Source organism: Pteropus vampyrus, unplaced genomic scaffold, assembly GCF_000151845.1.
Source record: "Pteropus vampyrus isolate Shadow unplaced genomic scaffold, Pvam_2.0 Scaffold25, whole genome shotgun sequence".
Lineage (NCBI taxonomy): Eukaryota > Metazoa > Chordata > Mammalia > Chiroptera > Pteropodidae > Pteropus > Pteropus vampyrus.
The window spans coordinates 7,208,782-7,222,081 of NW_011888806.1; the positions used below are offsets into that span (position 1 = coordinate 7,208,782).

General features: G+C 33.6%; 1 pseudogene; it reads left to right on the forward strand.

Moving 5' to 3' along the window:
- Window positions 1-9,753: 9,753 nt before the first annotated feature.
- On the forward strand, window positions 9,754-9,872 carry LOC111737348 (annotated as a pseudogene).
- The last annotated feature ends 3,428 nt before the right edge of the window (window positions 9,873-13,300 follow it).

The following is a 13,300-nucleotide window of genomic DNA, read 5'->3' on the forward strand; positions in this document are numbered from 1 at the left end:
AATGGATCTTTTATTACACCAACAAGATAACAGCAGTTGTTCACTCATGGCTAGCCGTATGTGTACCATAACAAGATCATCATATCTTATTTCCACTTAAAAATCATGCCTATTATCTGCTAATTGCTGTGTATTGATTTACTTAAGCATCCATGGTTTCTGTATGAGAAAGATAACACTTGGCTCTAGGGGGCCTGGAAATTCTTTACACTGTCAGTGACCTTGACTGAAAAGGGTAATTAATCTGAACCTCCAGAAGGAATTAAGAGACTTAGACCTTTCATTCCTTATGAAAAGCTTCATCTTTAGTGATTTGAGCACACAATCCTATTTACTGAGAAAACATCTTATATTAACGTATCTCCTTCTCTTTTTTAAGCAGCTACCAGAATTCCAGCTTTTCTATATCCAAAGAAGACAAAAAGGACTCAGTATATAGCAAGAAATTTGATTTTTCTATGGAGCTATGTTGACTCATCCACTGAGCAGTCCCATAGTGATGGCCAGGCAACTTTATTTCCTCACTTAGTCCTTTTCATTTTCACAATAAAACAATAAAAGTATGCATTTGATGAGATTAAAATGGAGTAATAAATCTAAGTATTTTAAAACTGTTATAAATACAGTTTTTTTCTAGTACAGTGCCACCTGACAGTTAAAATATATCTAGATAGTCAACATGCAAGAGATATTAGACACTGCTATGTAAATTTGGGGATAAAAATCCAAAATGATGATAAATTAAAAAACATATCTAAATTTTTAAAAAGGTAGAAATGTTTTGAGATGCAAGTGTTCTTTAATGTATTCTAGTCACTGTATGTTGGTGTTAAACAGAAAAATGCAAAAATTATATATTTTTGATATTTTCTATGACTTTGATTGGATTAATACTTGTAAATTGCCAAATGACATTTGTTTTTCAATATAGAAAATTACAATTGCTTCAAACCAGGCAAAAAAAGTATAGAGGACACTGTGATGTTTTATCCAGCAGGAAACTTCTTGACCTCCAAATTCTCTCAGGTAATCTGTTTTAGTCAACCTCAAGTAAATTTCTAGTCATTTTCTTTCCTGATCATTTTCTTTACAAGATAACAGGATTTCATGACTTTAAGAATTCTAAAATAATTTATCTTCCTGCCTATTGAGTATTTTACTTTGTAGAGCTGGCACTTCTGTTTCCTTATCAAGTGCCACGTCTAGAAATACTCTCATGTCTCTTCCTCTTTTTATTTCACTCAGAGGTTTCACAAGGGTGCATTTTTGCATGTGTATGTGTGTGTGTTATTTTTCTTTTCAGTAAAAGTAAAGGGCTACCAAGGGATAGAGAGGCTAATTTACTGTAGAATAGCAAAACATATTCTGCACCTGTAAGAACACACTGACATTTACATTGAGTTGTCTGCCTAAACAATGAGCAACAAATAGGGGTTATGGGAATGGGAGAGGAAGCAGTAGGCCACTGCCAGTAACAGTAGTTTTTAAAATAAGCACATTGTAGCAGGGTAGAACTAAGGGTCCCTTTGAATGTGGCATACATGAGCTAATGACGGTAGAGCGTCAGCGAGCTATGCATTTTCTATCTGTGGTTTATGTGAGTGAGGGGAGTAATGGAGAAAGGGAGGGGTGGCAGAGGCTAGCAGGTGGAGGCAAACACATAACAAAAGAGTTAAGACACAATACCTTAGGAAGTGCACAAAGGAGGCCTCTGCTCTCAGACTAGGTTCTTTAGGTGTCAGTTTGCACAGCCTTAGATTAGCTTCTTCTACAGAGAATGCTAGTGTAGGAAAGAAGAGTAAAGGCCAGTGTACAAGTAGTAGATAAGCAAAGTTCTGCTTCTCCCCAATATCTAGAGTTTCTGTGTCATTCAAAGATGATTACAAAACTTACTTTCTTTACCATACCATATATAAGCAGTATAGTTAATATTAACAAAATTCTAAAATGAGTTTGCAAATCACAAATTCATTGCATTCTTTTTTAGTTCTGCTTTGCTCTATACATACATCCTAGTTAGAAATACACACACACACACACACACACACACACACACACACACAAGTTTTACAGAATTCTTTTTTTCCTAGTTAATACATTCCTCAGTTGGGTGAGATAAGGGCATCATAAGAGAAAATCTCTTAGACAAAAATGAATAGATGACTTAGGTCAGAGTGAAGTGCCCAAAATATGCGAGCAGGCAACTTCTACTCAAACTTTTTTTTTTGTACCCATGATATATAGCTATCAAGACATGTACAGATTACAGAAGTCTTAAACAATGTAAAAAAGTGTGAAAGGAGGATAATGTGGAGACAGGGGCCTGGTTGTTCAGAAAGTTTCCAAGCATTGGCCTTGACCGTGGTCACTTTACCATATTCTTGGTTTGATCTACATAATGAGAAAGAACTTCTCCCTTTCTCTCATTTGTAGAAAAAGATCCATATTAACCAGCATACAGAGGTTGACATGTAAACCAGAATATCAATGCATTAGTTTAAAACCCTTAAGCTGAACAGAATACTTAAATTGTCCAACCACAGTAGTGAACTTGGCATCAGAATAAGAGAAGCTGGTTTTATCTTAGGTGACTTTAAGCTAAGGTAGCCTAAGTTGTTTCATCTGCTAGAGGAATACGCTTGCCAAGGAAACTTTCACACAAATCTGCTTAGCAAAGATTCATTCCATCCACAGCCTTGAGTGGATGCTCTGCTAGTGTTTGATTCTCAGACTTTTCTTTTCTCATGTTTCCATGACTCACTCCCCCTTTCCTGTTCTCACAGTTTTTTTTTTCCCCCAAATAGGTTCAACCAGTTTCATGTCTATGCGGTAGATTATACACACAATGTTGTCTCCGAAATGATTCTCAAATCTCCTGTGTCTTTAACATTAATTTGCAATTTATAAAAAATACCTTAATTTGCTAATGTAGATGGCTAATCCTAGCAGCTTGATGAATTGAATTCTTCTGAGAGAAATTTTATTTATAAATATTGGATGTTATCTCACCATAACCTCTATAATCCTGAGAGCAATACAAGACATAAATTTAGAAATAAGTAAACATGTACATATGATATTAAAAATTAAACTCAACCCCTAGAAGGCAGGTTAGTACTGTGGGAGGAGTGTGGGATTTAGCATCTGATAGTAATTTTTATCCTAACTCCAGCACTTATTAACTTTGTGAACTTAAGCAAGCTATTTAAACTCTCTTCATTTCTTCATTTCCAAAGCTGAGGATACTGGTAATAATAGTTGTCTCATAAAGTCGTTATTAGGATTAAATAAAGCCAATGTTTTCTGACAAAATTGTTGGATAAATAGTTCCTACTGATTATAAATAAATCAGTTATAATGCAAACTGATCAATATCTATAAACATCAACAGAAAGTTTTTTTTTTTTAAAGAAAAAAAGTATTTTATGGTTTTAGCTATAAATTCTAGGGCTTCATTTTCATTCTTTGTTCTCAACATTTTCTTAATCTCAAGATGTTTTTCGAAGATATGAGAATATAATAAAGAGGCTAGGATCCATTCTTCTCTCGTAAGAAAAAAAGTTTTATCCAGAAATGATGTGTTCTTGAAGATTACAGCTGTATAACATTTTCCAAGCTTTTAGATCCCAATTATATTGTTATTTCCTTTACAGTCTGAACTGATTGCAAAAGAGAGATGGCAGAGAAGGTAGACATTATCAGTGTCACTCCCGACACTTACAGAGAACTGTTCTTGTTCTCCCACCAACAAACAGGAAAGTTGCCTGTTTAGTACTTCCTTCTCAGGCAATGCGGCTTCTGAGCTCATATTTGTTAGATTACGAGAATTCTATGACTCAACTCTACGATGAAACCAATTGGTAAAAGGTGGAAAAAGAGAACTTTGTGTTCCTCTTCTTCTGATTCTAAATTCTGAATTACTTCCCAGGAGGAAGAGTTATATCTATAGTAGCCTGAACTTAAGTGGTATCATATACTATGCTTTACTTCCTTTCACCCCACCAGTCATCAAAACTGTAGAAGATGCTCAGTTACTAGGTACCTAAAATTTTCATTATTTTTTTCAAGAAAATGGCTCTGAAATTATATTAACAGGGCTAGGTTCTCATTCTAAATGAATAAAGAAATGAAGTATGGACTATTTTTAGAGACATTTCTTCAACTACCTGGAATCTAACACACGTCTCATGTTATTTTTATTAAGAATGCCTCCTCTTAACCCTCCAGATTACTCTATCTCCCTTTATAAGTCCCATAACTCCTATTGTTTCTCTTCCATGACATACATTATAATATTCATAATAATTGGCTTAGCATCTTAGTTATATGCACGCTGTTTGTTAAAATTCAAGTTCTTCAGTTGAAAGTAAAGAAAGGAAATTACTGATAAAGTATCAGTATTTTCCCAAGAAACAAAAGAAGAGCTGATCAAGTTATCCCCAGTACAGTCTGGATCCAGGACAGTTATGGAGATCACATGATCCAGAGCCTGCCTGTCTTCCTGTAGGCATTAATATAAAGTGATTACACTTCAAATACCTTCTAAAAATTCTCGCAAAAAGAAAATGATTGGCCCATTGCTTTCCCTACACCTCATTAGACCAATGATAATGGTTGACCAGAATGCAAACAACTATGATTGGCCTATTCTAAGCCATAGGTACTGGCAGGCCAAAGCAATCGCTACAATCACTATGAGATCCACAAGAGTATGAATTGTGTAGTGTGTGTGTGTGTGTGTGTGTGTGTGTGTGTGCACGAGCTGTAAAGCAGATATTTATTTCATAAAACATTTTCAATAAAAGCTTGTGGCATTAATTTAAAAAAATACTGAGGACAGTAATGTCATTATTCACAACCAAGAACTTCTATTTATTCTTCTTCCTTGAAACAGCTATTCCTTAGATGACTGAGAGTTCACGTTTAATGAGATGTTAATTACGTTATGCATTGCCTCCATTTGCTTCTTAAAATTCACATTCACCTTTATGTGTATTTTAACCAATCCTCTGATATCTTATTGTGAATGTATTCATCAGAACTTTTTCTCTGGCACTGGATATTTGAGTCACCAGAGTCTCAGAGAAGGGTAAGAGAATGTGAAAAAGTCAGGGCTGAAAAGAGTAGGAAAAAAAAAAACAACAAAGAAATAATAATAATAAAAAAAGGCATAGTATTCCTGCGAAGAGCTGGCTGATACAAATATTGTATATTTGTGGATTTGTACACTCACAAAGGATAAATTCTTAAATAATCAATAATTTTCTTTTAGAACCGATACACAATCATTCTGTACTTAATTGTATTCCAATTACTTTTCACTAGTATAATTATTCCTAATAAACATAATTAATACTGAAATATCAAGAAACATTTACTTTCAAAAGTTAAGATCCAATTTTGGCTATTGGTAAACCTCAGCAGCGTTGCCTTCAGCCATGCCTATTCCAGCCATAGCGGCTCTTTTCTCTATGGCAGTGATGGTTGGAATGAGGTCCTTGCCCAGGTCAGATGCTTGATAACTGGCCCTAAAAATCCTTGCTATGAAATATATTAGTATTTAATATAACACAAGCTCTGTAAGAGCAGGGAATTTCTTCCTATATACAGTCTATGTAAAATAGTGCCACACAAATAATTATTCGATAAATACTTGCTGAATGTTTGGTTAAATCAATGAATGAATAAATTTACTCTAAGAATATTTTTTAGCACCAGCTCCTATAGATTTAGGTATTGATCTAGATTTATTGCATATAGTGAATGAATGATGGGAATGCTAATGAAGGGTCTAGACCTTCTAATTAATACAGGTATTTCCTTTCCAGTCTAAGTGATATTCTGCCAAATATTTTAAATAAAAGGCTTTACGACCTTAATGACCTTAACTCTGATGAGTAAGATTACATCGGGTAGTTCCAGAATACCATCATAGCACACACAGTTCATAGAACCAGAAAAGACCTTAATTCAAACACTATGGTCAAGGACCCTTAAGTCTGCATTTCCCTAAGGTTCTGAGTATGGTATAAGTGGCAATGAAGAAAGGAAACCTAAATCTTCATATTCCTTATCCAGAGCTCTTAGCCTCCCTTATGATGGAGATGCCATCTTATCTAGATGGACAGATTATATATAAATTTTATTTTCTGTGTGAGTGCTCTTGTTCACTGATATGGAAAATTGAATGATTGATTTTTATTAAGATTGATTTCTATTAAGACATAGTTTATGGTAGCTTTGCCAATGATGATCACAGTGAAGTTTTGGACACTAATGGTATTTTATTGTTTCTAATAACTTTGTCAGCAAAACAAAATACAGCCCACATTTATTGTGAGGAGAAAAAAACAAGAATTCATGTATTTTATTGCTGTACTTAAAATGTTATCACTTTCTGAGAAGAAAAATAAATTACAAGTTCAAGAAACTGGTTGCCATTTGAAATTCGATCTGAGTATCTGAGAAACATAATAACTTCTGAAATATTTGTTCAGATTTTTAAATTACATTTCTCAATCTGTTGGTAAGCAATGAAAATAACTGTCGTAGATCTATTAAATTAAAAAATGAGAAAATTTGCATTATAGATGCTCCTGGTTTACAATGGGTTATGTCCTGCTAAACCCATCATAAATTGAAAATATTCAAAAATTAACTTACTACACCTAGCCTACTGAACATCATAGCCTAGCCTATCTTAAATGTGCTCAGAACACTTACATTAGCCTAATTGGCAATTATGTTGTTTCATTTGAAGAATAATTGCCTTCTTCTTCTCCTCACCAGAAGCAGGAAACACAGATGGATGTTTTGAAGACAGGATGATGAGAGGTGAAAACACAAAACACAATATCACCAAAATGCTGGCAACACTGTAAAGTATTGATTGTTTCCCCTTGTGATGGCTGCTCAACATCATGAGAGTATGGTACTACACGTCGCTAGGCTAGGAAAAAGTCAAAATTCCAAATGTGAAGTATGGTTTCTACTGAATGTGTATCACTTTGCACCATTGTAAAGTCAAGAAAGTGTAAGTTAAACCATTTTAAGTCAGAGACTGTCTGTACTTCAATCAAGTAGTTTTATTTTTAACTTGTGAAGACACTTTCTCTTTCCTCCTTGCTCTTACTCACATGTCCTATGCATGCTATGTCACAGCCTCCTCCCTGATCCTCAACTGTTGACATTTAATATAAGAAGCAAACTAGAAATCCTACTGGGACGTTCATGTACCTAAGCTCAATTCTTTAAACATACCTGTATGACCTACTCTCTATTCTCACTAGTATTCATCCACTGTTTTCTTAGGATAGAATAAAAATTCTATATAGGCTGGCCGAAGCTTTATCCAGAGCAAAGCTTTCAGAAAATTTGTCTTTTATTAGCCTCTGGCCCTTATTGATAACATGTACTCCAGAACTCATTCCCCTTAATGGAACATTTATATGAACCATAAGAACTATTAAAAAATACAAGTGCACCATATTATGGAACTGTTCTCCCCTCCTCTTGCTCAGACCCTAGAGGATCTCTAACATCCTGAGGATTTCAGGCCCATGGATCTCAAGTGATGTATGATATCACAGGTGTAAATTGCCTGATTTAAAATTCTAATTAATCAGCTGTGCTGAAGGAGAACTTAATAGCTGAGAAATGGAACATATGGCTAATATCAGAGTCACATATTCTTATAGCTTGTTCTTGACAAGGTAGTGAAAAATCATATTTTTTTTACCCTTTAAAACCTGAAAATATCAGCTATTTCTTTTCTAATCCTTAAGAAATAGGCGTAGGCACAGGGCTTTCCTCAGTCCCTAGCATGTAGATCTCTAGTATTAATAAAATGTTTCTTGTTTAATTCTTTCAGGTGGAAAAGTGTCTTAATCTGTGTACACACGCACACACACATACACACATACACACACACACACACAGGCAATTGATGGCATGGGAACAATTAAATCGAAGAGACTTTTGAGTGACTTTTTTGTGCAAGATTATACTCTAAATTCTATGTGAAAACATATTAAAATGTGCATAATTCATAATTACTACAAAATATGGTGAACAAGATATGAGTTTATCTTGAATCTTAAATTGATATTCAAATTGAAATATTTAATAGAAGTGCCACTTTTAAAAATAAGCTTGGCTAGTAACAAAAACTAAGATTGTCTTTGAAGAGAAGAATGTTAAAGTGGTTCATTCAAGAGAGTTTCTATTTAATAGTTTCATTTATTCCTTATTTCCATTGTGATGAAAGTCGCACATGTAGGCTTTGTGATTCATACTGGCTAGATGTGAAGATAAGTGGTAGGTTTGACTATACACATGCCATTATATTTTAACAAACATTTAACAGATTTCCTCTCAAGACAATAGATGGAAGATTTTTCTTCAAATCTTGGAAGCATTTACTATAAACACCAGGTCTTAAGCACCTATTTAGGCAAAATTTATACAATATTGATAGTGTGATAAATGTTAAGGACATGCCCAGAATTCATTATATTTGTTATTTTGCCTCTTTTTCCTTGTTGATAATAAATACATTGTGCTTTTCTTATTTCTCCTACTGCTCCCTTCCTCCCACCCCCATTATAATCAGTGGTTAGTTACTAGTTTTCAAGAATTCTCTTAGGATTCACAGAAATGCAGTTTTTTGAATATCAGTTGTTCCAATGACCCCAAATAAAAAGTATAAAAGGAGCTTCCTCAATTTTACTACAATATACTGATTTTCATAGTCCCAATTTCAAGAAAAATATATAGCTCTACCTTTGGGGGACTATTTAGCCAATATTTTCGATGGTTTTTCCATAAATTTTTAATAAAGAAGTTATTCAGAATATGCATAATTTGTTACTAATTTCCTATTGCACAAAATCAATGACTATGTATCTTTACAGATCCTGGCTCTGTAATTAAGGTCCTCAGTGGTCATGAATTTCATCCTAATGGAGGACATTTTTCTTTTCGTTAATATAACTTCCTATTATAGGATTTATTCTATTAACTTTCTGACTGCACATGACTCAGACTTTTGGGTATTCACAATGCTTAGAATTATTTTATAAAAGGAGAGTGATGGAGAACAAAAAAAAGAATAGATTATAATATATCCAAGCATTTAAGTCTTGGCTTTACCACAAATAGCAAACTATTGAACCATTCTTAATCTCAATTATTTAATTTAAAGACAGTGGTAGTAATAATAATATTTTCTCATGTTTTGTAAAGTAACTAATAAAATAAGTGAGGTAATATATTTTAAAATATTGTTAGAGGATATACAAATATAAAGTAGCTTTAATGTTCTATATTTCCACATGAAATATTGTACATATTGTTTCACTAAACATTCAGATCTTATAGAAAAGTCAGGCCTTAAACAAAATTGTGAAATTATTGAAGTAGTTAGATATATTAATCAGGTTGCACTATGTTATGTTGTATAATAAACTCAAAGTCACAGTGGCTGAAAACAAAAGGTTAATTTTTCTCATGTCCTTTGAGAATTGTCTGGGCAGAGTTAGAGCAGCCACATTCTGGAACATTATATTACCATGTCAAAAGGAAAATGGACAACAAAGGGCCTTTTATACTCTGACCTAAAATTGGCACACATTATTCTTGTTCAAAGTTTTTGGCCAGAAATAATCATATGGTCACCCAACTCCTTCTCCCAGGTACTCTCCCTTTCAGATATTTAATCAGTATATAAATTTTGTAGATATTTAAAGATTTGTTGTCTACGGCCTTGCCACCCTGAACATGCCCGATCTCGTCTGATCTTGGAAGCTAAGCAGGGTTGGGCCTGATTAGTACTTGGATGGGAGACCACCAAGGAATACCAAGTGCTGTAAGCATAAAAAATAAAATAAAATAAAATAAAATAAAATAAAATAAATAAAGATTTGTTAATAAGATTCAGCACTGTAATAATGTACACACACACACACACACACACACATATATACACAGAGGATGATAGAAAATTAAGGCATTTCATTTCCTAAAAGGCATTTCTGTTTTAACCAACATCTCTTAAACAACAACAAAACAATAACTACCAAACCTTCGGCAATCCATTAACAAATCCTTACTTTCTTCTTTTCAAAATCTTGGCATTTTGTTTGCTTACTCCTAAAAGAGATATTTCTAAGCAAGTCAGTTCCCCCCCGCCCCCAACAGGTCAATAGAACTAAGCAAGTCAGTTTCCCCCTCTGACAGGTCAATTCAAATCACAGCAAACATTTCGTCCTCTTTTTGAAACAGGAAGCTGGAATAGATGTGTTCAATTCTCATTGTTTGGGAAATTGAACACAGCACCATTCCATGGATTTGTGAAGTGATCTGGGAGTACCATTCCTCATACTGGAAAGCTCAGAAGTCAGTATTTCAGGGAGCCAACTAAAATACTGAGTTAGAATAATAGAATGAGTAGGAAAAAAGTGGAACCAAGTTATTGCTTTCATTTCCCTGCTATTGTTCTAGCTATTGTGTAAGCAGATGGTTCATATAAATTGTTGTTTTTTCCTAGTTTAAAATAAGCTTTCTTTTTTGTTTTGCTTTTTTCTTTAAAAATATTGTTTATCTCTTTGTCTTTTTCAAAAAGAGAGGTGTATAACAACAATTCATTTTATAATAAAAATGAACTTTTGACTTATAAAAGTTTTATGATTTTTCAAAGGTCAGCATAGAACAAATCAAGCGAAGCAAAGATAGAGTTTGTGGAAAACTGACTATTTTTTTTCTCCCAAGGAATTTATAATATGGCAAGAGTCTTCTCTACTTTCACAAAAGCAATGACAGCTGATTATGTCCAGAACAGTGGTCTCAATCCTCTAACAGCCTATCAGATAATTATGTAGGAGTCCACATGGTTTTACGTGACCTTAGTTCTAGCGAAGGCAAAGTTAACAAGTTAAATAATGATGTGCAATGTAGACAATTAAATTTTGAGAGTGTGAGATAAATATTATGGGTAAATAAACATATGCGAAAGATACAACAGAAAAATTGAAAAAGGTCTCTCTGCTTCTAGACAGCAAAATAATCGACTATTATAAATGCCTACTTCTAGCTTCCTTTTCAAAGTCTAGCTTCACCTCTGTCAATAGTTTGGCTAGTTTAAGATCTGTATGCTTGCATTTAACAAAACATATATGAAGATATTAAGTGTTTTTAAAAGACTAAACCTGCCATTTTAATCAAGATACATCTGTTTAATTATTTATATGTAAATTTTAAGTTTCTTAAATGTCTTTCTAAGTTTAACATAATACCAAAAAGTTGTAAAAAGAAAAATCCTCATTTTTACAATAAATTATTTATTTTATTAGTGTTACTATTAAATATTGCATTACCTATGCTTTTATAGATTCGCTAGGAGCTCTTCAACTTCAAGTGGTTTTTAATATTTTTGTTTCCTTTTTGATGGATAATCTAAAAATTAATATGAGTATAATTATCATATGGGAAGACACCTAGTGACAATGTTCAGGTTTATTTTCTTTAGAAATTAAATTTAAATTATCAACTAACATAGAAATAATTAACATTTTATAAATAATTAGACAGGCAGAGGTAAAGTCAATGGGAAAGAAAAAAGACAGTGAAAGGGGATGGACAATATGCCCAAATTATCATTCCAAACTCCTGTCAAACTAAATGACTACTTCTCTCAGGGCAAGAGTTAATATGCGGGTAGACAAAGGCTATCTGGGTTTCTCAGGATAGTTTCTTCTTATGGAAGAAAGAAAGAGAAATGGATATAGGGAAAAGGTATAAACCACTGCCTCACCCGGTTATAACATAAACAAAACAAAATATCATTTTGAACAACTTTCCGTGCATGAAAATACCTTCACTAGAGCTATGATTCCAGATGAGGGATTACAGCATTTCTATGAAGCATAGAAATAAGAAAAGATGCATTCAGAAGAGTAGGAAATACAGATTCACATTACCGCTTTGCCCCTCCTCCAAGCCCAGGCAGCCCATACAGAGAGACAACCACCTGGTGGGAGAAGGATAGTGAAATGGCCGCCCAGCTTCAGCGCAGATTCCAGCACTGGGCCACTCCAGCACCCGGCTGGCTCCTGCAGAAAACAGTATGAAGATTACTCAAAAAAGAAAAATAGTGGTATGATATGCTCTAGTAATCCCACTACTGAGTACCTGTCTGAAGGAAATAAAATCACTATCTTGAAGAGATATCTTCACTCCCATGTTCACTGCAGCATTACTCACAATAGCCAAGATGTGAAAACAATCTTAAATGCCTAGCAAAGAACAATAGAATAATTATTCAACCATAAAAATGAATGAAATCCTGCTTTTTATGACAACATAGATGGAACTTGAGGGCATTATACTAAGTGAAATAATTCAGACAGAGAAAAACAAATATTGTATGATTGCACTTATATGTGGAATCTAAAAAATCCAAACACAGAATAGAGAGTAGAATGGTGGTTTCCAGGAGCTAGTTAGGAGTAGAGGGTGGAGAACTATTGGTCAAAGGGTACAAACTTCCAGTTATGAGATAAATAAATTCTTGGGATTTAATATACAACATGGTGACTATAGGTAACAAAACTGTATTATATTCTGGAAAGTTGCTAGAGAGTAAATCTTAAATGTGATCATTACTCAAAATGGTAATTATGTGAAGTGATGAAAGTAACTAACCTTATTGCAATAATCATTCTGCAATATATATGTGCATCAAATCATCACACTATACACTTTAAATATGTTTTGTATCAATTATATCTCAATAAAGCTAGAGAAAAAAACATTTTTTTGCCCTCACAGAGTACATTCTAGTGTGGAATACATTTTTCCAGTGACTAAAATACTTGTGTTCTCTGTCCAGAGCATTTCCTTCTCAGTGTAAAGGTTCCAGGAGTTCTAAGTTGGTAATCGAAATATTGTTTTTTAACAATGATGAGAAAAAAAGAGAGATGGATAGCCTTAAGATTTATTTCATTTAAGCAACAGGTAAAGCCTAAGATATTATTTGTGTTCTAAAATAAGTATGCTCTCAAATGATGAGCTTAATGCTGTCCTTTGGATTTAAGATTTCTCTATTCTGAACATTGCTGGATGGAAAATCATGGCCAAATCTTGGTAGATTCCTCTCTCTGGGTTTCAGGTAAGCCATTTCAATTCAACACATTCTTTCAGACAAATTGTAATACATTCTATTTTAATTTTGTTGCTTCAGTCATTATTATCATACGTGATTTAATAACTTTAATTTTTTTTAAAAAAGGAATGAAACCAGGTT